A 25,298-nucleotide genomic window follows, 5' to 3' on the forward strand; every position below is an offset into this window, starting at 1 on the left:
AGCTTCCGCATTTAATTACTCGTAAACGTTTTCATGGTTTTGAAAACTTTGTTTTATGGTTTGATTATAACTAATGATTCCGATCCTGTTAGTTCACACCCTCTGACGGTAAAACTCCGTTAGTGGATTTTGAGGGTGTAACACTTACAGTGCGGAATTCAAAGATAGTTGAGAAGACTTAATTAACTTAATAGACTAAGCTGACAATCAAATCTAGACGGACTCCTTACGAAGAACTAAATCTAGTAATCCCGACAAGAAAAGATCTATCAATAGCTATCACCTTACAGCTTTCTAGACTAGCAACTCACTTTTATTTGTTTAATTGATTTTATTGTTTCTATGATTTTAATCGATATTAATCACAAACTAGTCAAGAACACACAGTAAATGACCTAACAAAACCATATCCTATGAAACAATCAACAAGGGCAATGTGAAACAATAAATCCAAGTAAACAAAACCAAGCAATCATACGCATTAACTAAATCAAACTCAACAATTAACTTAGAACACAAAATCCATAACGAAACGAAATCCAAAACAAAATCAAACCAAACTAAGGTTCATCATGACCTAGGTAGTTTATGGAATTTATCCTAGCATCATAAAGTCTAAATCAAACAAAATAAATAAAACTGACAACACGGTGAAATTCTAATAAACGAAAGATTAAAGGCGATAAACTCGTAATCTCCAAACGTGAACATGTAAGTCATCACCGGCTGTCCTCTTGCCTTCAAAATCACCAAGAAAATCGAAAATATGCTCCAAGAACTCTAAAAATCGACTGGTGGCTTCTATTTATGTTCAGGTTTAGTTAAAGATGTTTAAATACCCAAAACAAGGCCCAACTAACGAATTAAAAATCCACCAGCAACATCCCTAGGCGTCGAGCGACCAGGGATGGGAGCCTGGCCGCACGGTGCGGCCTGTCTCTATAAGAGGGCCGGTCTGTTCTGACCCTTCCTGACGCGTTCCGGCTCTTTTTAGCTCGTTTTTTTGTCCTTTTTGATCACGATAAAATCCCGGAACCTATGAAATATAAAAATGTTAGTAGTATTCAAATCTCGACTAAGAACGAATAAAAACTAACAAAATATTAAATAAAATATAAACGGGAAACATAAACATTTAGCATTATATCAATCCTCTTTACTGTTTTAGCATTCATATGATCCAACTTCAGCACATAGTCTCTCAATGTTAAATCAATCTCCAAATCAGGTATATGATCCTGAATGATCAGCTGTATGAATCGTTGATATATAAGGATTTTACTGCGTCGGTTTTTGACCAAGCAGTTTTCCATGAGATGGTAGAAGATCAACTCGAAGAAATTGAACGGTTTGTTCAAAATCAGAGCGACGAATGCCGATTGCAACATAATCCGGCACTCGCCGTATCCACCCTTGCGTCTCCCAAGGAAATGTATAAGTACATGTAGTAGATACTTGTACGTGGGGCACAAGTTAGTCTTGTTGTACATGGAACGTTCAAGGTCACCGGCATGGAAAAATCGTTGAAATTATCCGCGGATCAACCCCTTATCAAACTCACACGTGTTGTCCATATTATCCATAAACCGCAGCACTTGTCTGATAACTCCATGTGTAATGATGGCCGCCTGTTTATTGACTTCATCGGCGATTTTGTTTTCAGACTCAACGTAACGAGCCGATTTCCAAAAGGGTCGGATAACGCTGAAATGGATCTTTGTATTAGTAGAAACAACATACCCTATCCGAGATCGTCGGATAAATGCAATCGTATCTCGAAATATGTTCTTGTCGGCAAAATTCTCTTCAACGAAAGCATAGATGTTGTGCTTTTTATCAAATGGCTACAATGGGAGTTCAGGTTTCTGTGGCTGCTGAACCTGTTAATGCTCAGCCACAGGAGCACCCTAGACATTTTCATTAGCCGTAACTTAAAACACATAAACCCGAGAATTAGTAAAACGAACATTCACACATTTAAATTATTTAATAATTTTAATTTTTGGATTTTCATAATAATTCAAAGTGTCATTCATTATTATTCTTGGATCATTCGTTATAAAGAATCAAGTCATTCGCTATAACGAATTACTTAATTCGTTACAAAATATTTAAAAACGAATTAACTAACGAATTGTGAGTTCATTCGTTATCATACGAATGAGTTGATTAGTTATGGATCTGAACAAAAATGAGTGTCTATTCGTGAACCTATAACGAATGGTCACCAATAATTAATAACTTTTACTATCTTGAGTCAAAGTCAAAATTGAGATGAACTCTGATAGTCAAACATGCACTATCTGATTCACCCAAGATGGATCCTCAAGTGCCAAGATGGATCCTCAAGTGCCATACGAACATTTGTTGGTTCCACTTGAGATAGAAAGCAAGTGTATTTTGCGAGATTTATAATTCCCGAGGAGTGCATCTCATCATACACACACAATACGTTAGCATCATTCGAAGTAGCAACCTGATGACGTGTTTGCACACCAACATGAAGATCACCAATGATGTTGTCCTGTGGATGATAAGTATGAATTCATAAAGTTGGATTCTCAGATACAACAACATTGTCAGTTAAACTAGTTAGATTCTCCTCAACATCATGAGACGATTCACCAATCTCATGTATTTCAGGAAATGGAGCCGAGGAGGAATCAACAAAATGACCATCATCCGACAAGATAGAAATCACATCAGATGTATTAGGAAGATCATCTTGTGAAGCTTCATCGTAATTAAATCCAAAAAATCTTGGAGGTAAGAAATTGATCTTCTAAATAAGCATGTGCTAAGTCTTCATCTGGTTGGTCAACTATTTGAGTGAATGAGTTAAATAAGCTCTCATAGTCAAACTCCAATTAGGTCCTTTACCAGCGGGAGGTGTTGTTTATCGTTGACAATCAACATGGTACCACTCTTCTACACAACCCGAAGTAAAGTAAAATTGTTGGGTCAAGAAATTGACCTGAGTGGGAGATTGCTGAGTCAAAGATTTGACCTAAATGAAGTACATGGAAGATTGGAATCTTCTCAACCTCCTCTGTTTTCTAATTAATGGATCCGAGCAAACCTTAGACCTCCGAGCAAGCTTTTACTTAGCCGGGTACGATATTTTGCCTACCAGGCAAGGTTTACTTCAAGTAGTCTTCTTAAGTGGATATCCGAGCAGGGTTTGCAAATTAGTGCATTACCAAGTAAGGTACACTAGTTTATGTAAATCCAGGCAAGGTTCACTTTATCAAGCAAGTCTGTTCTTCAGAGCCAAGTATATTACTCTTCCGATTAAGGTTTGGTTAACCAAGTCCAAGAAGCCAAGTGATTGGAAGACCGGGTAAGGTATTCATTAATAATATGATCCAAGTATGCTTGATAATCTAAAGGAATATCTCTAAGTAATATCGGGCAAGGTCCAGCTCAAGAAAGGAACAGTACTCCCGAGTACACTTTGCTAATTAGTTATTTTAACAGCAAAGAGCTGAAATGGATCATTGAAGAACAAGGTTGCTCGTAAGGAGTTGTTGGGCAAAGTCTGGCAAATTCAAGAAGACTGAAGTCTACTCGGTGAGTATTTTACTTAGTGAAATAATCTTTAAGTAAAGTCTACCCGGAAACTGATCCCGAGCACACTTCTATGTTGCCAAGTTATGAAGGATGGCCGAGCATACTCAGAAACACAAGATTGGTGCAAAGCCTACTCGGAAGACTTGTTTTACACTTAGTTTATTTTGAATATGTATGGCTGTATTTAGGGTTTCTAGAAGGAATGACAGATGTCCTAGGTTGGCAGGCCTATAAATAGAATGTTTAGGGCACGCCGCCAAAGAGGGACAAGGGCACAATACGGATAAGAGAGACACATTAATTGAGAGAATATTGTGTGACAGCTGTCTTAGGATTCCTAGAAAACCCTATATCGATTATCCTTTTGTATGATTAATATTATATAAATGGAAATCTTTTGAGTGAATCTTAAGTGTGCTTTCTACCTTTGATTATTCATTTCAACCGTATGTTTGTTATTGATTCCGCCTTTAACAAACGTATATCTTTCTAAATATAGCAACCCGTTATTAACTCTCTTGTCAACACGTTAATCTGTGTGAGTTATGACTTGATTAATTAAGATCCAGCTGAAATCGAGGGGACAGACATAAATACACGTTTCTTAGGTGATGCATAACCCAAGAAATAACCTTCAATTGCTTTATCTTCCAATTTTCCCGCATATTTCTTCAACATAGTACAAGGACACCCAAATGGCTCCAAATACTTTAAATTAGGCTTTCTCTTTTTCAGAAGCTCATAGCTTGTCTTTTGTAGCTTCTTCACAGTCAAAACACGATTAAGCGTGTAGCAAGCAGTATTCACAACCTCGTTCCATAATTGAAAAGGAAGCTTAGAATATGTGAGCATTGTTCGTGCCGCTTCAATCAGTGTTCGATTCTTTCTTTCTACAACACCATTCTGTTAAGATACATTTGGAGCACTATATTCTCGATGAATTCCTTTCTGAATGCAAAAGAAATCCAGTACAGTATTTTTGAACTCCGTACTGTTATCACTTCGAATTTGTCTCACTTTGAACTTATATAGTGATTCGATCTTCATGATTAGATTTTGAACCAGAATAGGTGTTTGATATTTCGAACTCATAAATAACACCCATGAATATCTTGAATAGTCATCAGTGACAACTAAAAAATACCAATCACCAGCAATAATTGCACGATTCACAGGACCAAACAAATCCATATGAAGTCGTTCCAGTGGAGTATTAATGGTATTGATTAAGTTAGAAGGGTGGGACTTCTTCTTCTGTTTGCCCTTTTTTCAAGCAACACAATGGTCGGTTAGTTTAAAATGTTTCAAGGAAACACCATAAACCAATTCATTATCCATAAGATAATTCATCTTTCTGATGTCACCCACGCTCTTGTTCCACAGAATCGAGTCTTTCTCTGTTGCCTTAGAGACAAAACACGTTTCTACAGAATTAGATACCTTAGAAGTCATATTTAACACATAAATATCATTAGATCGAGATCGCATAACTACCATATCTTCTAGATTGACGTATCCCTGTTTAAGTATTATGCACTCCTTATCATTAAATACGGTTGTGTATTTATTATCACAGATTTGTGACACACTCAAAAAATTGTAATCTACTTTGTCACAATAATTAACCTTCTCAAAAGTGATACGCCCATTTGAAACATCTCCTTCTTTAGTAATAATTCCACCTGAATTACCCGCAAAAGCGACATACCGTCCTTGTATATTCTTGACATTTGTTAAGAGGTTAATGTTGCCGGTAATATGACAAGAGCATCCACTATTCATTTTCCTGTTTTCACCAGAAACATTCTTAGATGAACTCTACACACGAATGAAAAATGATCAGTTCAAAAAGGCAACCCACGCCTCAGTCTTGGACGCCTCTTGATTTTTACATGAAGTTTTAATGTTTAGTGAATCCAAATGTGGTTTAGCAACTTGTGAATAAGTCACATGTCATTTTGACTTTCGTCTCAAGTATACAGCTTGAACTACATTCTTATTTAGCTTTAAATTGGTTCCGTATGAACAAATTTGGGCTTTAAATTACTTGAGTTTTCATTAACATGAACTACCTTGCGAGGATTCACATCAGAAAACATGATATGTGTTTCATCATCAAAATACATAAGTCGTTTCTGACTACATGACCTTGTTCACCACAGAGAAAACACGTTCTCATGTCAACACGCTCACGTTGTGGTTTTAGCAGAAACTTATCCAACAGAAGGTTGATGAAAAACACCAACAATGGGACCTTTGTCCAAATCATCAAATGTCACATATTCCTTTTTCATGAGGAAATCAAGGTTACAGTTTGAAAAACTATGTAAAGTGCCAGTTCCATTTGATTTAACAAATTGAACGTTCTTGGCAAATTTTAACAATTTTTTGGCTTTTATTAAAGGATCTATTCAATTTGATGTCTTGGAGTTCACAAACTTATGATCAAGATCTTGTATCTTGGAAGTTTCATTTTGAAAGACACTTTCAATCAATTCAGGCTTGATTATATTAGGCGGAATGTTTTTCTCAGTGAACACTTTGCTAATCCCTTTCAACTTAAAACCTCGACCAGTAGATGGCTTAGAAGCAACATGATTGACGAAACACATTAAATCCTCATCAGAAATCTTTGGCTTTTCTGATTTCTTAGCTTTAACCTTAACCGGTTTCTCCCTTTTCACTTGAGATGCAGTTGAACCATACACAACCTCCTCAAATTCATGAGGTTCACATGAATGTGATTTGAACTTGGAATATCTTGGTTTTTGTGTACAACATCAGGTTCAAATACATCCTCAATGATTACCTTCTCAACATTTTCAACAAAGATCTTGTTACTTTGAATATGAGGGTTTTGAGTTGAATATTGGGAATTCAAATTGTCATTTTTAACCAATTCAGGTTTTTCTTAACAACAATTTCCTCTTTACCCGCAAAAGAATTTGCAGTATAATCATTATGAAATGGTGGTGGTACTTCAACAAAACTTACACCTTTCTTTGAATCTTTTTTCTTACCTGTCACTTCAATAATTTCATTATGCAAAAATGAAGAATTTTGAAACTTACCCAACTCGCTTTTCAAATCAAGAACATCATTCTCAAGTTCTGTTATCTTAGTTCAATGTTTCCAAATCTCTTGAAATTGTTGATCATTAGATGACATTTTGACAGACAATTCAGCTTTCAAGTCATGGTTACTAATAGACAAGGATTCTATTTTCTCCCTATATCTCATTTGTGATTCTAGTGATTGTCTATATGTATCCTTAATTGAAGCAATTTCTTTTACCAGTAGGTCATTATGCTCTTTCAGCGATTCTAACCTAGGCTTAACAGTTTCACAATCAGCACAAGAAACATTTGTAGATAATTTAACAAAAAAAGAAAAAGAAGAACTAACCTCGTCAATCTTAGCCATGCATGCAAAAGAAGTTGGTTGCGTATGACAAGAATCATCATAATCTGATTCAGTTTCATTGTCAGATGACAGCTCGTTCCCACTAGCGTCTTGAAATCTTTCATTCAGCTCGAACATAGCCAAATTTGCTTGATTATCGTTGCAAATCTATCTTTGAGTCCAATCAGTTCCTTCAGTAACAGAGAGAAGAGCTTGTGATCCCGAAGCAGAAGGTTTACCACTAGAAGGCTTGTCAGAAGAATCAGTAACCTTCTTTTCAGGATTTCTGTCTTAGTTTCGCGGTCCATTATACTCTTTCTTCAGCTTATCACATTCTTTGGCAAAGTGACCAAATACTTGACAATTGTAGCACTTGACTTTTAACATATCATAACCAACTCGTTTGTTCAGAGATGGTAGATATTTACCAGTTCTTTTCATAAACTTCTTCACCTTTCTCACAGTCATTGCCATATTTCATTTAAGATCCATAAGTTCCAAATCATCTGGATAGATTTGTTCATAGTCTTCATCAGTTAGCTCACTTGTAGCAATCTTACTACCAACTAAATTTTCATATGACGTCATGAAAGCACAAAGAAAAGCAAAATTCTATTCAGCTTCTTTCATGTTATCATACGTTGGTTCAGAAAAGCTATTAGCTGTAGCAGATCCTCCAGAACCCCCAGAATTATTAGTAAACCCAGATGCCATGAAGCATACATTGGGATCACTATAAGTTGATGATCCCTCTTGTGCACTTTGAGTATGAAATGCAGTAATTGGATTTGCAGAGCTACTCAAAGGCATACTACCTCCATAAAGCGTTGGATCTTGAACTTCTTTTGAAGATTTCTGACATTTTAGATCATATTCTCGATCTTCCACGTTTTGCATGAATTCTGAAACTGCTAAATCTTCATTCTTGAAATAATTATTTTCTTTCAACACCATCAGAATTGTTGAATATGAACCCGGTAAAGCATTCTTGACTGTGTCAATCTTGTCAGATTCATAAGGTTCCATCTTCAATTTGTTCAATTCTGCTACCAGATGGTTAAAAAGAGTAAGAATCTCTTCAACAGTCTCACCCTTTAACAAGTTAAAGTTTCAAAATTGAAACTTCAACGTCACTTTCTTGGTTTCTTCTGTGTTTCCCATGCTTCTCATCTTAATGTGTTGAAACAATGAAGCACATATCTTAATACTCCCAACTTGATGAAATATGTTATCGGGTAATATTATTGTTAAAGTTGAATGTGCTTTAGTTTCAATCTCTAAAGCTTTCTTTTCCTCTTGCGAGCATTGAGAAAAAGCTTTTGGAGTAAAACCCGTAGTTTCACTACCAAGCATTGGAACTGTATAAACTTCATCAAGACAATAAGAACAATCAGGATGCACAGAACCAAGATGTGCTCGAAAACATGGTTCCCATTAAGCAAAATCAGTAAATTTCATCACATGTGGACGTTTCGAATGAGATCCAATTTCCGCATCAAGGTGTAACATTTTTTGCATTAGTACGTTCTGAGATGCCAATGCATAAAAACTAGCCATTTTAAGTAAACAAAGTTCAAATTTAAAATCTATTCAAACATTAGAGTTAAAAGTGAAATTTTAGTCACGAATCAAGAACAGTAATCTTAACGAATTAAGTAAAGTCTGGATGATAAATTAGGAATAGTAATCTTAACGAATTAAGTGAAGTCTGGATAACGAATTAGAAACAGTAATTTAACGAATGAAAGGACGAATAAGTATCGAATCAATTGATGAAACAATGACGAATTAACTGACGAATGAGTAGGCAAACGAGTAACGAATTAATGACGAATTAGTGACGAATAAGAATGACGAATTAATGACGAATCAAGATGACGAATCAAGAACGAATCAGTGAGCACGAATTAGCTACAGTGAATAACGAATTAGTTTGTTATTCAGTTGTAACAAACTTGACACGTGTCATAAATCAATTAGAGACTGATAACGAATTACAACACGTGTATAACGAATTACCCATAACGAATTACAGCAATCTTCAAATCTTCAAACCCAGATTTCCAGAAATGTGGAAACATTCTAGATCTGATATTACCAATTACACAAACTAAAAATATGAAATACTTGATTAATTTAGCACCAAATCGACCAAATCAAAGCTCATTATGCTCGTAATTTACTAGCGAACACAATAAATTTATCCCGTATATCTTAAACCAATCAATCGAATACCAAAATCCAAATAATCAATAACATGTTCCGTACAAACTCAAATCCGATCCAAACAAATCACAAACAACCACAATAACACAATCCAATCCACACAATCCTTCCACAATTCACACCGAAACACAATTCAACCCAATTCAAACCTCAATTAACATATCCAAATTATAATTCAACCAAAATCAATAAAAATAACTTTAAACCGAAAGTTAATCAATAAACTTCAATTTCTTATCAAATTACCTTAAACTAAGAGCAATCTAACACCCAAAATCTCTGATGCCACTTGAGAAACAACACTCAGATCTAATCAATCCATATACGTATTCAATTGATTAAACTTCGGATTTAGTTATTTGATATGCTCTTAAGTATATAATTGATAGTAATAGTAATAATAATAATATTAATCGAAGTATTGAATGAGAGAATAAATTGACAGAGGTTCGGTAATATCTTAAACAATTCTTAAATTAATCAAGGCCTAACAGCCTTATATAGACAATGGAACCCCATTCGTTACACATCCCGTAACGAATGGGCTCCATTCGTTAACATTACATTAAATAAAAGGAAAGCACAACGAATTACTAATTCGCTATATCCCCATTCGTTAGCATTCCATGATGAATGGGAAACATAAATAACGAACTACTTTCCATTCGTTAAACATCCTTAACGAATGGACTTTACAAATAATGAACTGGCTCATTCGTTAAACATCCTTAACGAATGAGCCTATATATAACGAACAAATTGTTTTCCATAAATACCCCTTACATTAAAATAATAATAAATTACAACTGATAAATTACAAAGACTCGAGACGGCAAAACCATGCACTAACAGTTACCCCTTAGATAGTGAAATATGTGTTTAACCGTCGCCAGATGAGTCACACAGGGACTTGATTGGTACTTGGCACACAAACAAACTGCAAACATTATATCAGGATGAGAAGCAGTTAAATACATTAATGAACAAGTCATCGCTTGGTAAAGGGTTGGATCAACGGTATCCTCCAATTCGTCCGGTGACAAATTGTGACCCACGGGAAGAGGCGTCGAAGGGATTTTTCTGGCGGTTATCTTGAATCGGCTCAAGACTTCATTCACTAATTTTTTCTTATGAATAAATATTCCCTTGTAAGACTGGTGAACCTGCAACCCAAAGAAGAAATTCATCTCCCCCATCGAGCTCATTTCAAATTTTGTCTGCATCGACTTCACAAATTCCTTACAAAGCTTGTCGTTTGTTTAACCAAATATGATGTCATCGACATATATTTGGACAAGGAGCAGATCATCACCAACATTCTTATAAAAGAGAGTGCAGTCCACAGTTTCTCGCTTGAAGCCATTATCGGTAAGATGGTCAGCAAATTTGCTGTACCAAGCTCTTGGGGCTTGCTGTAGACCATAAAGGGCCTTGTTTAATCGTTAAACACGGTCCAAATATGCTGGATCATCAAAATCAGGAGGCTGCAACACAACACCTCTTCATGAAGTTCCCCAATAAGAAACGCACTCTTGACATCCATTTGATAAACCTTAATGTTTTTGAAAGCCGCATAAGCCAAAAATATTCTTATAGCCTCCAATCGAGCAACTGGACCATATACTTTCGTGTTATCTATGCCTTCTTGCTGATGAAAGCCCTGAATAGCCAATCGTGCTTTGCTTCATACAATCACCCCACAATCATCTTTCTTGCACTTAAATACCCATTTTATTGAAATTGGTTTCTTAACTCTAACGGGTTTGTCAATGAGATCCCATGCACCCAGTCGATGAAACTGTTGAAGACTCTTCTTGCATCGCTTCTACCCATGATGGATCTTCAAGAGCCATACAAACATTCGTTGGTTTCATTTGAGATAGAAAGCAAGTGTATTTCACTAGATTCATGATTCTTAAGGAGTGCATATCAGCATAAGCACACAATATGTTAGCATCATTTGACATAGAAAGCTGATGACGTGTTTGCACACCGACATCAAGATCACCAACGATGTTATCCTGAGGATGATAAGTATGAATCCGAATAGTAGGATTCTCAGACACAACAACATTGTCAGTTAAATTAGTTAGATTCTCCTCAGCGTCATGATATGATTCACCAATATCATGTGTTTCTGGAAATGGAGCTGAGGAGGAATCAACAAAATGACCATCATCCGACGATATAGAAATCACATCAGATGGATCAGAAAGATCATCTTGTGGAACATCATCATAAGTAGTACCAGAAGATCTTGAAGGTAAAAATTGGTCTTCTAAATAAGCATGCACCATGTCTTCATCAGGTTGATCAACTATTCATGTAAATGAGTTAAAAAGATTCTCAGAGTCGAACATCCAATCATGTCCTTCACCAGCTGGAGGTGTGGTGTACCTTTGACAATCGACATGGTACCACTCCTCTACACAACCCGAAATATACCTTAATACACGTTTCTTAGGTGATGCATAACCTAAGAATAACCTTCAATCGCTTTTTCTTCAAATTTTCCCAACTCTTGCTTCAACATAGTACAAGGACACCCAAATGATTCCAAATACTTTAAATTAGGCTTTCTCTTGTTCAAAAGCTCGTAGCTTGTCTTTTTTTGCTTCTTCACATTAAAAACACGATTAAGCGTGTAGCAAGCAGTATTCACAGCCTCATTCCAGAATTGAACAGGAAGCTTAGAATCTGCAAACATTGTTTGTGCCGCTGCAATCAGTGTTCAATTCTTTCTTTCGGCAACACCATTCTGTTGAATTGCATATGAAGCACTGTATTCTCGATGAATTCCTTTCTGAATGCAAAAGAAATCCAATACAGTATTTTTGAACTCCGTACCGTTATCACTTCGAATACGTCTCATTTTAGTTTATATAGTGATTCGATCTTTGTGATTAGATATTGAACCAGAATAGGTGTTTAATCTTTCGAACTCATTAATTAACACCCAAGAGTATCTTGAATAGTCATCAGTGACAACTAGACAATACCAATCACCAGCAATACTTTCACGATTCACAAGACCAAATAAATCCATACGAAGTCATTCCAAAGGAGTATCAATAGTATTAATTAACTTAGAAGGGTGTGACTTCTTTTTCTGTTTGCCCTTTTTACATGCAACACAATAATCAGTCAGTTTAAAATGTTACAAGGAAACACCATCAACCAATTCATTAGCCATAAGATAATTCATCTTTCTAACGTGAATATGACCCATCCGCCTGTGCCACAATCGAGTCTTTCTTTGTTGCCTTAGAGATAAACACGTTTCAACAGAAGTAGGTATCTTAGAAGTCATATTTAACACATAAATATCGTTTGATCAAGGAGATCGCATAACTACCATATCTTCGGGAATGACGTATCCCGGTTTAAGTATTATAAACCCCTTATCATTAAATACAGTGGTATATTTCTTATCACAGATTTGTGACACGCTCAACAAATTGTGATCCACTTTGTCACAATAATTAACCTTCTCAAAGGTAATGCACCCTTTTGACACATATCCTTCCTTAGTAATCATTCCACCCTAATGACCCGCAAAAGCGACATACCCTCCTTGTATATTCTTGACATTTGATAAGAGGTTAATGTTGTTGTTAATATGACGAGAGCATCCACTATCCATTATCCAGTTTTCACCAAAAATAGTCTTGGATGAACTCTGCACACAGATGAAAAATGATTAGTTCAAAAAGGCAGCTCAGGCCTCAGTCTTGGACACCTCTTTAGTTTCACTTGAAGTTTTAATGTTTAGTGAATCCAAAGGTGGTTTACCTGCTTGTCAATAAGTCATATGTCGTTTTGACTTTCATCTCAAGTATACAGCTTGAACTACATTCTTATCCATATTCTTGCAAATAGGTTCCGTACGAACAAATTTTGGCTTTAAATTACTTGAGTTTTCATTAGCATAAATCACCTTGTGAGGATTCACATTATAAAACATGATTTGGGTTTCATCATCAAAAGATATTGGTCTTTTTTAAATCTCCTTAATCACAGGAACGGGTTTGGTTTATTCCTTGATAAATGGAAGAAGACTTTGTGATTTCTTCAGTCCACAATTTCTGACTACATGACCTTGTTTACCACAGAGAAAGCACGTTCTCATGTCAACACACTCACGTTGTGGTTTTGCAGAAACATTTTCAACAGAAGACCGATGAAACACACCAGGAATGGGACCTTTGTCCAAATCATCAAATGTCACAGATATCTTTTTCATGTAGAAATCAAGGTTTGAACAGTTTGAAAAACTCTGTAAAGTGTCGGTTCCATTTGATTTAATAAATTGTACATTCTTAGCAGATTCTAACAATTGTTTGGCTTTTATTAAGGGATCTGTTGCATTTGATGTTTTGGACACAAACTTATGTTCAAGATCTTGTATCTTGGAAGTTTCATTTTGAAAGACGCTTTCTATCAATTCAGGCTTGATAAGATTAAGCGGAATGTCTTTCTCGGTGAACACTTTGCTAATCCCTTTCAACTTAAACACTCGACCAGAAGATGGCTTAGACACAACGGGATTGATGAAATGCATCAAATCCTCGTTTGAAATCTTTGGCTTTTCTGATTTCTTAGCCTTAACCTTAACAACTTTCTCCTTTTTCACTTGAGATGCATTTGAACCATACACAGCCTCCTCAAATTCATGAGGTTCAAATAAAATGTGATTTGAACTTGGATTGTCCTGGTTTTTGTACATAACTTAAGGTTCAAATACATCCTCAATGATTACCTTATCAACATTATCGACAAATATCTTATTACTTTGAATATGAGGTTTTCTAGTTGAAGATTGGGCATTAACATTGTCATGTTTGACCAATTTAGGGTTTTCATCAACAACAGGTTTACTAACAATTTCATTTTTACCCAAAAATGGATTTGGAGTATAATCATTATGAATCTCTTGAAATTGTTGATCATTAATTGTCATTTTGACACACAATTCAGCTATTAAATCAAGGTTACTTATAGACAAACCTTCTATTTTCTCCCTAGACCTCATTTGTGATTCTAGTGATTTTCTATATGTATCCTTGATTGAAGCAATTTCTTTTACCAATAAGTCATTATGTTCTTTCAGTGACTCAAACCTAGGCTTAACAGTTTCACATACAGAACAAGGCACGTTTTTAGATGATTTATCAGAAGAAGAAGAACTAACCTTGTCAATCCTAGCCACGCATGAAAAAGAAGTTTGTTGCATTTGACACGAATCATCAGAATCTGATTCTATCACATTGTTAGAAGATAGTTCGTTCCCACTAGCATCTTGAAATCTTTCAGACATCTAAAACATTGCCAGATTTGCTTGATTATCATTACACAACAGTCTTTGACTCCAGTCAGTTCCTTCAATAGAGAAAGGAGCTTGTGATCCCGAAGCTTTAGTTGAATTACCACCAGAAGGCTTATCAGAAGAATCAGTACCCTTTTTTCCAGGATTTTTGTCTTGGTTTCGAGGTCCATTGTATTCTTTTTTTGATTTATCACATTCTTTGGTAAAGTGACCAAATTCTTGACAATTGTAACACATGGCCTTTAATTTATCAAAACCAACTCGTTTGTTCAGAGATGGTAAGTCTTTACTAGTTCTTTGCATAAACTTCTTCACCTTTCGAACAATCATGGCCATGTTCAATTTGAGATCCATCAACTCCAAATAATCAGGATCAATATGGTCATAGTCTTCATCAGTCAGCTCACTTGTAGCAATCTTACTACCAACCAGATTTTCATATGATTTCATGAAAGCACAGAGAAACAAAAAATTATGTTCAGCTTCTTTCATGTTAATATTTGGTGGTGCAGAGAAGCTATTAGCAGAGCAGATCCCCCAGAATTATCAGTAAACCCAGAAGCCATGAAGCATACATTAGGATCATTATAAGTCGATGATCCTTCTTATGCATTTTGAGTCAGGAATGTTGTAATTGGAGTTGCAGTGCTACTCAATGGCATACAACCTCCATAAAGAGTCGAGACTTGAGTTTCTTTTGAAGATTTCTGACATTTCAGATCATATTCTCGAGCTTCCACCTTTTGCATGAATTCCGAAGCCGTCAGATCTTCATTCTTGAGATAGTTGTTTTCTTTCAATACCATTAGAAATGTTGAATATGAACCAGGTAAAGCATTCTTTATTGTATCAATTTTATCAGGTTCAGTGGGTTCCATCTTCAACTTGTTCATTTCAGCTATCAAATGATTAAACCGAGTAAGCATCTCTTCAACAGTTTCACCCTTTAATAAGTTAACGTTTTGAAATTGAAACTTCAACATCACGTTCTTGCTGTCTTCTGTGTTTTTCATTCTTCTCATCTTAATGTGTTGAAATAATGAGGCACATATCTTAATACTCCCAACTTGATGAAATATGTTATCGGGTAATGCCATAGTCAAAGTTGAATGTGCTTTAGTATCAATCTCTAAAGCATTCTTTTCCTCTTGCTAGTATTGAGAAAAAGCTTTTGGGGTAAAACCCATAGTTTCACTACCAATCATTGGTACTGTATAAACTTCATCAAGACAATGAGAACAATCAGGATGCACAAAACAAAGATGTGCTCGAAAACGTGGTTCCCATTTAGCAAAGTCACTAAATTTCATCAAACGAGGACATTTCGAATGAGATCCAATTTCCGTATCTAGATGTAACATTTGTTGCATCAGTACGTTCTGAGATGCAAATGCATAAATACCAGCCATTTTAAGTAAATAAAAGGTCAAACTTAAACAAAATTCAAACTAAAGGGTTTAAAGTGGAACTTGAATAACGAATGAGTGATAGCGAATCAAGAACAGTAACTTAACGAACGAAGTGGTGTGTGGATAACTAATGAAAGGACGAGTCAGCAATGAATTACTTAGATGAATGAGTAACGAATCAGTAACGAATCAATGACGAATGAAATAACGAATGAGTGGACGAATGGTTAACGAATTAATGACGAATCAGTGACGAATGAGAATGACAAATGAGAGAACGAATCAATGATGAATGTATAGCGAATAAGTGAGAACGAATTAGCTATAGTGAATAACGAATGATTTTATTATTCACTTGTAACAAACTTTACACGTGTCACGAATCAGTTAGAGACTGATAGAGAATGACAACACGCGCATAACGAATTAAAGAAATCTTCAAATATTCAAGCAAAGTTTTCCATAAATCTGGAAATTTTCCAGATCTGATCTTTCCAAAACACAAACTAAAGTTATGTAATACTTAGTCAATTATGCACCAAATCAACCAAATCAAAGCTCAATTTACTCGTCTCGCGAACACACATACTGTATTCTGTATATCTTAAATCAATCCAATACTCACCAAAATCCACTTAACCAACACCCACTATCCCCTGTTCCGTACAAACTCAAATCCAAACCAAATCCATCACAATTAACTGTAATAATCCAATTCAATCCTCACGCAGCTTCTACAATCCAAACCTAACACAATTCAACCCAATTCAATCATCAAATAATATATCAGAATGTTTATTAAAGCAAGTTCGATAAACTTAAAATTAAACCTAACTTTATCAATTTAACACCAAATCCTCTTTCAATTCATATGAGTTTACCGCAAATCAAAAGCATTCTAACCCTGGATTTGCTCTGATACCACTTCCTGAACACCGATGAGATCCAATCAACACATATCCATAATATGTTGACTAGAACGCAGATCTAGTTATATGATGTGCTATTAATTAGGTAGTTGTATGGTAATAATATTAATGAAGTATTGACGAGAGAGTAATTGGACAGAGGTTCGGTATATAGCTTAAACAATACTTAAATTATGAAGGCAACATCCTGCCTTATATAGATGACGGATCCATTCATTACACATTTCGTAATGAATGGGCTCCATTCGTTAACTTTACATAAGTTAAAAGAAAGGTATAGCGAATGACTCATTCGCTATACCCCCATTCTTCAACATTCCATGACGAATGGGTTACATACATAACGAACTATGGTCCATTCATTAAATATCCTTAACGAATGGACTATAAAAATAGCGAATGGGCTAATTCGTTAAACATTCTTAGCGAATGAGACTTTACATAACGAATGGGATTGTTTTTCATAAATACCCCTTAACATTTAAATAATAATAAATTACAAACGATAAGTTACAATGACTCTAGACGACAAAACCATGCACTAACATCAGATGATGGTCATTTTGTTGATTCTTCTATAGCTCTATTTCCTGGAAATCATGAGATTGGTGAATCGTCTCATGATGCTAAAGATAATCAGACTAATTTAGCTGATAATTTTTTTGTGCCTGAGAATCCGACCCTTCAGATTCACACGTATCATCCTCAGAACAACATCATTGGTGATCTTGATGTTGTTGTGCAAACACGTCATCAGATTGATACTTCAAGTGACACTAATGTATTATGTGCGTATGCCGATATGCACTCATCGGTAATCATGAATCTCACAAAATATACTTTCTTTCTGTCTCAAATGGAAACAACGAGTGTTCGTATGGCGCTTGAAGATTCTTAATGGTTAGAGGCAATGCAAAAAGAGTTGCAACAGTTTAATCGACTGGGTGTTTGGGACCTCATTAACAAGCCTGTTATAGTTAAAAAAGCCAACAAAATGGGTATTTAAATGCAAGAAAAATGATCATGGGGTCATCATCAGCAATAAAGCACGTTTGGTTGTTCAAGGATTTCATCAGCAAGAAGGCATAGACTACACGGAGTTATCATTTCGTTATACTATTTAAATGGTTTTTCTAATTCATTTTATTATATTTTCAAACTATAAAACACGTTTCAAATTTTACCCTCAACTTTAATTATTAAAAACTTAGTACTTTATATTTTTGTTAATCTCATGTTACTTCTAATGTTTGTTGTTGAAATTCAACCATTGGAATTTTTTTATTAAATTGAATTTTTTCATCATTTAAATATATTTTCTGTTATAAAAAATTAATTTTTTCATTAATTAATTTAAGTTTCATTATTATATTGAATTTTTCTTTCTTAAACGAATTTCCATGGTGATCTATGGATAACTTAATTACTCGCATTATTTATTGACATATTTAATTTTCTTATTGAAAACCTATTATGGTTCGTAGGTATTTCAAGGGTCCATTTCTTTATTTTTTATTTCGTTATTTAGTTGAAATTACGCGGTGATTCGTAAATACTTCAATCCTACTTCGATTTTCTTATATATCTTGAAAATTATGTTTTTTTATGACTTTGCTAGGTTGTTGGAATAGTCACAGTGATTCATGCATTTCAAACCTCGTGTTTTATTTTATTATATTATATTATTTCACTAAGTATTTTCATTTTCACTATTAATTTAATCTTCGTTACTTATTTTAATTTCCATTATAAATCATGGATAATTCAATTTACTTATTTCATATTATTTATAACGCTTTTGTGGAAATGGGAAAATTCCTCATAATTCGTGATACTCCAGTTACCCAAAGTGTATTATATATAATTTTGAAGAGTTATTTGTAATAGAACTATCTCGATGTGTAAAATCCCATTTTTCAAGTTTCAGTTAATGAATGAAAATGCGAGTTATAATAAGTCAGGCTAGTGTTGGGTTAAATGGATATGGGTTATGGACTTGGGTTATGAAAGAAAGAGTAAAAGACCATGCGCTTAAGCCCATGATCCATAAATATATAAACCTTTAATCACCCATTAATCATTCATTTTCACACATATTCCATATACTACCAAAACACACACTTAAGCTTTCTCTCTAGTTTCTCCTTTTCTCTCTAGCCAAACCCAAGGGTAAACCGAGCACCATCCAAGGTAATAATAGTATAATGTTGTATGAGCTTAAACCCTTTAGATCAAGTTGCAAAACGACAAGCCGACACCGTTAAACTGTTTATTTCACGAGATCCTGGTGGAATCGGGTATAAACTAAACCTAAGATGATCTTAGGGGTCACCCTAGCACAGATCTGGATCGAACGGGATGAAAAACGGTGAAAAACGAGTTAAAACTCTTTTTTCCTACGAATCGCGGTTTTCCGGCGACGGCACCGGAAAGGCGGCGCCGGAAATGGTACGAGGTAAAAGAGGAATGTCAGAGAATGTTCCAGACATTCTCTGACTAAACCTTAATTCGTTAACGGGGAGTTAACGAATTATGGGTGATTCGCCATGTAATTCGTTACAGAAAACATAGCGAACTAGCTTCAGGTCATGTTCAATTCGTTAAAGGGAAAAGATAACGAATCACCCTTGATTCGTTATAGCCAGTTCGTTAGAAGAGATAACGAATTAGACGGACTAATTGGTTATATGGACTGGTTCGCTATGGACTGATTCGTTAAGAAGTCTAGGTCGTTAAAGGGTTCAATTCGCTATGAGAACCAATTCGTTATGATAACCCAATTCGTTAAGAGCAGTGTAACGAACTAGAAGTTTAACAAAATGACTGAACAGTCCCTGTACTTAGAAATAGAATGATTTAATTACAAATAATCCCTTGAACTTTTAAGTTAGCAATTTATTAATGATTCAAAATTCTAATGGAATATGTGTTTAAGACGGTTAATGGAAACAAAATACTAAGTTAGCAGCTCGACCCCAGCCAGGGGCTCTGCCACTTGGACCCTGCTAGGGGCTGCCACCCCTAGACCCCGCTGCCAGAGGCGCTGCCCCGAACCCCCGTTCATTTAGGGTTATACCTAGGCTAGAAACGTGATGTGAGTAGTGATAGTTAAATTAATACGTGTAATTGTTATACAGTTAGTCGAGCACAGCTAAGGAAAGGAATAACAACTAACGGTGAACCTAATCGAGTTTAGATGAGTTTCTAGCCCTATTTCCTTGTTATGTTTTCGGGGCTTTGTGCATACTCGAGGTGATTAGTTAATACACTTACCTTGTTGGTACGCGAACGATCTTCGGATATTGCACGTACTGTTAAGTTATAATGTTATGTATAATGTACGAATGGTACGTATGTATGTTATGAAGGAATGTAAGAGATAGCCAGGTATAGAAGAAAGGGACTGAGCCCTAATAATACTCAAGGTAGAAAAGGGACCGATCCCTTTATAAATCTCGAGGCAGAAAGGGACTGAGCCCTAATAATACTCAAGGCAGAAAAGGGACTGAGCCCTAATAATACTCAAGGCAGAAAAGGGACCGGACCCTAATAATATCTGAGGCAGAAAAAGGGACCGGACCCTAATAATATCCGAGGCAGAATAGAATAATGTAAAGTAGAATTTAGAATAAAGTATGAAGGTAAATATGTATATTATGAACGAATTATGAAAGTATGGAGTACGTATGGAAGTACGTAGTTATGAATGTATTGAATGTTGTATGAATAACTAGAACTCACTTAGCGTAGCTGACTTTTAGTATGCACGCAGGCTAATAGACTGAGACAGTTGGCTTGAGGAAGACACATGACAGGATCCTAATAGGCTGGCGTCTGGAGATTTTTCGTGATATTTGAAATACTATGTTTTATGTTATGTTTTTGAAAGACAAGTTATGGATGTTTGTAATGAATGGTTGACTTTTATATTATTCTGCGAAAGTTTTAATTAACTATGATGATTAGAACTGTGTTTATGAGTAAATCCAACATCCAAATGTGAGGCACCGGTAACAGGGCCTTACAAGTTGATATCAGAGTAAAGTTCGAGAGATTTAAGCATCCTACATGCTTAGACTCGAACAGAGACTGGGATTAAAGTAAGAAAAGAAAGAAGATGCCAGTACGAAAATGCCATGTGTCACTCAAGCAAGCTAAGTAAAGGTAAAATATGTGATTAAGTTCACATGTAAAGTAAAATAATGAACGAATGTTTGCAGGATTGCTAAATAAAGAATGTATGAATGCTAGCTTAAATTTCTAGGGATAGGAGTATGTGATGATATGTACTGTTTGAATGTCTAACTGTTAGAAGTAGAACTAGCACAAGTGGATTCACAAGGGGAAGTGTATAGGAAACGGAGAGTAACATGATCATCTAATCACAGCTGGCCACTGTTATTACCTGCTAGCCTTACTATCCTTGTACTAAATGGTTCCTTAAGTGATGATGTTTGTGTTTCCTTATAGAATGCGAATGGCTGGAGCTAAAAAAAGTTGCTGGAAGAGGAGGACGTACGGGACGTCGTGGTAGGCCACGCGTTGTCCGGGAACCGTCAGAAGAAGCAGCTACTAACGCTGAGGGAGAAAGAAGTGCAGTCGGTGGAAATCCGAGTAACAACGAAAGGTATCAACTTGACCCTGCCGTTAAAGCTGCCATTGCTCAGGCGGTAGCAGCTACTGCGAAGAACTGGAATCCAGAAAAGTCTGCTGAGAAGTCGGGGGAAAAGAGTAAAAAAGATGATGAGGAGGAGAATGAGGAATCAAGTGTGGTTAAGTCGGTAAAGGTCGATGACAGGAAAAGAGGCCACTACAAGTCATTTAAACGTTGTGACCTGCCGAAGCTAACTGGCTTGGGATACGCAATCGCTACTCTCCAATGGATAACCACGATGGACAAGGTTTTCCGAATTAGCGAATGCCGTCCCGACCAAGCTGTGGGTTTTTCCACCCAATCATTTCTTGATGAAGCAATGTACTGGTGGAAAACTGTTAAACAGAGGAAGACTCGGGAGGAGATCAAAGCTATGCGGTGGGATGATTTGAAGGAGTTGGTAATGAAGAGGTTTTGTGATGATGCGGAGGTTGAGAGGGTTGAAATGAAGTTTTTGAGTCTGAGGCGGGTAAGATGACACACCGCGAATACACCACTGAATTCAACTGCATGTCAAGGTTGATGCCGGACTTGGTGAACACTGAGGCCAAGTGGATCAAGTGCTACCTTAGGGGGGCTGCCGCAAAATGTTCGCGTCTTAGTCAAGGTTGGTAGACCAGATACTTTTGATTCCACTGTAGGGCTCGCGGAAATGGTTTACGACGACTTGTCAGCGGATGATGGGGTGGTGGAAGAGAAGAAGGATAAGAAGTAGGTCGCTCCTGCTAAAAGACATGGTACTCAGTTATGGAACCCCAAGAGCAAACAGCCGAGAGTTTCGTAGAAGAGGTCGTGTAAGACCTGCGGAAGGATGAACGATGGCTAGTGCAAGTGGAGTAAGGGTTCAGACGTTTGTTATAGGTGTGGGAAGAGTCATGTTGGTTAGTGCATGTTTGGTACGAACGCTTGCTACAAGTGCAGAAAGGTAGGGTATTATGCTCCAGATTGTACTGCAAAACCCGCATATTACAAGTGCGGTAAGATGGGTCACTTTGCTAGAGAACGCACCGAGGGTGAGGCTAGAGGAAGTGGGAAGAAGGATGGTGATAAAGCTAGGCCAAGGACTAGAGCCTATATGTTGACTCAGGAATAGGCTAAACAAATTCCGGATGTTGTGACTGGTACGTTTTTAGTAAAAGGTATTTCTGCTTTAGTATTATTTGATTCGAGTGCGAATAAAAGTTTCGTAGCTACACCATTTAGTAAACTAACTAAAATGAAATATTTCCGAGTGTTTGAAACCTTTACAGTAGAAACTGCTAGTGACACTTCGGTTAAAATAATGAAAATGGTTAAGAATTGCAAGATAGAGTTAGAGGGACATGAGTTCCCTGTTACTTTGTATGTTATGACCTTGGGAGGGTTTGATGTAGTTTTAGGAATGGATTGGTTGTCAGAGTATGAAACTCAGATAGTGTGTAAAAGTAGGATAATAAAGTTAAAGACTTTGGATGGTAGCGCGGTGACGATTTATGGTGATAAGGAAAGTTCTAGGCTTAATGTCATTTCTATGATAAAAGCTGAGGGTTTGTTAAGGTGAGGGTGCGGTGCCTACCTCGCGTATGTTGTCAATGCTACGGTCGAGACGAAAGAAATGAAAGATGTTCCCATCGTGTGCGACTACCCAGAAGTATTTCCTGAGGATCTTCTGGGGTTACCACCAGAGCGAGAGATAGAATTCCAGATAGATTTAGTACCAGGAGCCCAACCCATCGCGAAAGCACCTTACCGTCTAATGTCATTCGAGATGAAAGAATTGATGCCCAAACTGCAAGAACCCCTCGACAAAGGATTCATAAGACCAAGTGTTTCCCCTTGAGGTGCGCCAGTGTTGTTCGTAAAGAAGAAGGATGGAAGAATGAGAATGTGCATAGACTATCGCGAGTTGAATAAGCTTACGGTAAAGAATAGATATCCTTGCCAAATATTGATGATCTATTTGACCAACTGCAAGGTTCATGTTGGTTCTCACGGATAGATCTTAGATCAGGGTATCATTAATTGAAGGTGAAAGAGGCGGACATCCCTAAAATAGCATTTCGAACGCGGTATGGACACTACGAGTTTCTCATGATGTCATTCGGTCTAACGAATGCTCCTGCTGCATTTATTTACATGATGAATAGGGTGTGTCGGCCGATGTTGGGTAAGTCTGTTATCGTCTTCATCGATGATATACTAATCTACTCAAAGAGCGAATCGGATCATGCCAAACATCTGAGGGAGGTATTGGAGATTCTGAAGAGAGAGAAATTGTATGCCAAGTTTTCGAAATGTGCATTCTGGTTGCGAGAAGTACAATTTTAAGGTCACGTGATTAATCCTAAAGGGATTACCGTGGACCCAGCTAAGATTGATGAGATAACAAATAGGAAGACCCTGTATAATCCGACTGATATAAGAAGCTTCTTAGGGTTAGCTGGCTACTATAAGAGATTCATTGAAGGTTTCTCCAAGATAGCCGCACCGTTGACCGGTATGACCCGAAAGTCGATAGTATTCAGTTGGGGTAAGTTTCAGGAAGAGGCTTTTGAGGAGTTAAATAAAAGACTCACACAAGCTCCAATCCTTTCTTTACCCTATGGTGACGAGGATTTTGTTGTTTGTACCAATGCTTCATATCTTGGGTTAAGTTGCGTGTTGATGCAACGAGGAAAAGTGATAGCTTACGCGTCTAGACTGTTGAAAGTCCATGAGAGTACTTATTTGACGCATGATCTAGAGCTAGCAGCAGTAGTGCATGCTCTTAAGATATGGAGACACTATCTGTATGGTACTAAGTGTACCATTTACACAGATCATAAGAATTTAAGTACTTCTTTAAGCAGAAAGAACTAAACATGAGGCAGAGACAGTGGTTAGAGCTAATAAAAGATTACGACTGCGACATTAAGTACTACCCAGGTAAAGCTAATGTGGTCGCGTATGTGCTAAGCCGTAAGAATGAGGAAGTCATTGCAACAGTAAAGTCGTACAAGTTGATCATGAATTCGAGTCTTTTTGAAGAAATTATCAAAGTGCAGTCATAGGTGTTAGGAGATGAAGGGTTAGTGAAGAAAGAAAGAATTTTCGGTCAGCAAGACGAGTTGATGGAAAACACGAATGGTGTTAAGACTAGGTTTGACAGTATGTGGATTCCACGCCATGGAGATCTTAGAGGTCGAATCTTAGACGAAGCTCATAAGTCGAGATATTCGATTCATCCAAGAGCTACTAAGATGCACCAAGATTTGAAAAGAGATTATTGGTGGCCGGGTATGAAGAATGATGTAGTAGATTATGTCAGTAAGTGCTTAACTTGCTTGCAAGTCAAAGCAGAGCACCAGAAGCCTTATGGGAAAATGCAACCGCTTGAGATACCTTAATGGAAATGGGAACACATCACCATGGATTTCATAACTAAGCTACCTCGTACAACTAAGCATCATGATACCATCTGGGTGATTTTAGACCGTTTGACCAAGAGTGCTCACTTTCTGCCTATACGAGAGGCTATCTCGTCAGAGACGTTAGCAAGCTTGTTCATTAAAGAGGTTGTATCTAAGCATGGAGTTCCGTTATCAATCGTGTCTGATAGAGATACTCGGTTTACTTCGAGGTTTTGGAAGAAGTTCCATGAAGCTATGGGAACAAGATTGAACATCAGTATGGCGTATCATCCTCAAACAGATGGAAACTCTGAAAGGACGATCCAAACCCTTGAGGATATGCTACGTGCTTATGTTTTAGACTTTGGAGGGAGTTGGGATGATCACCTGCAACTGGCAGAGTTCTCATATAAA

This window comes from Bidens hawaiensis, unplaced genomic scaffold (assembly GCF_021521415.1).
Source record: "Bidens hawaiensis isolate Kalapana, Puna unplaced genomic scaffold, B.hawaiensis_p1.1 tig00022023_1, whole genome shotgun sequence".
NCBI classification, from domain to species: Eukaryota; Viridiplantae; Streptophyta; class Magnoliopsida; order Asterales; family Asteraceae; genus Bidens; species Bidens hawaiensis.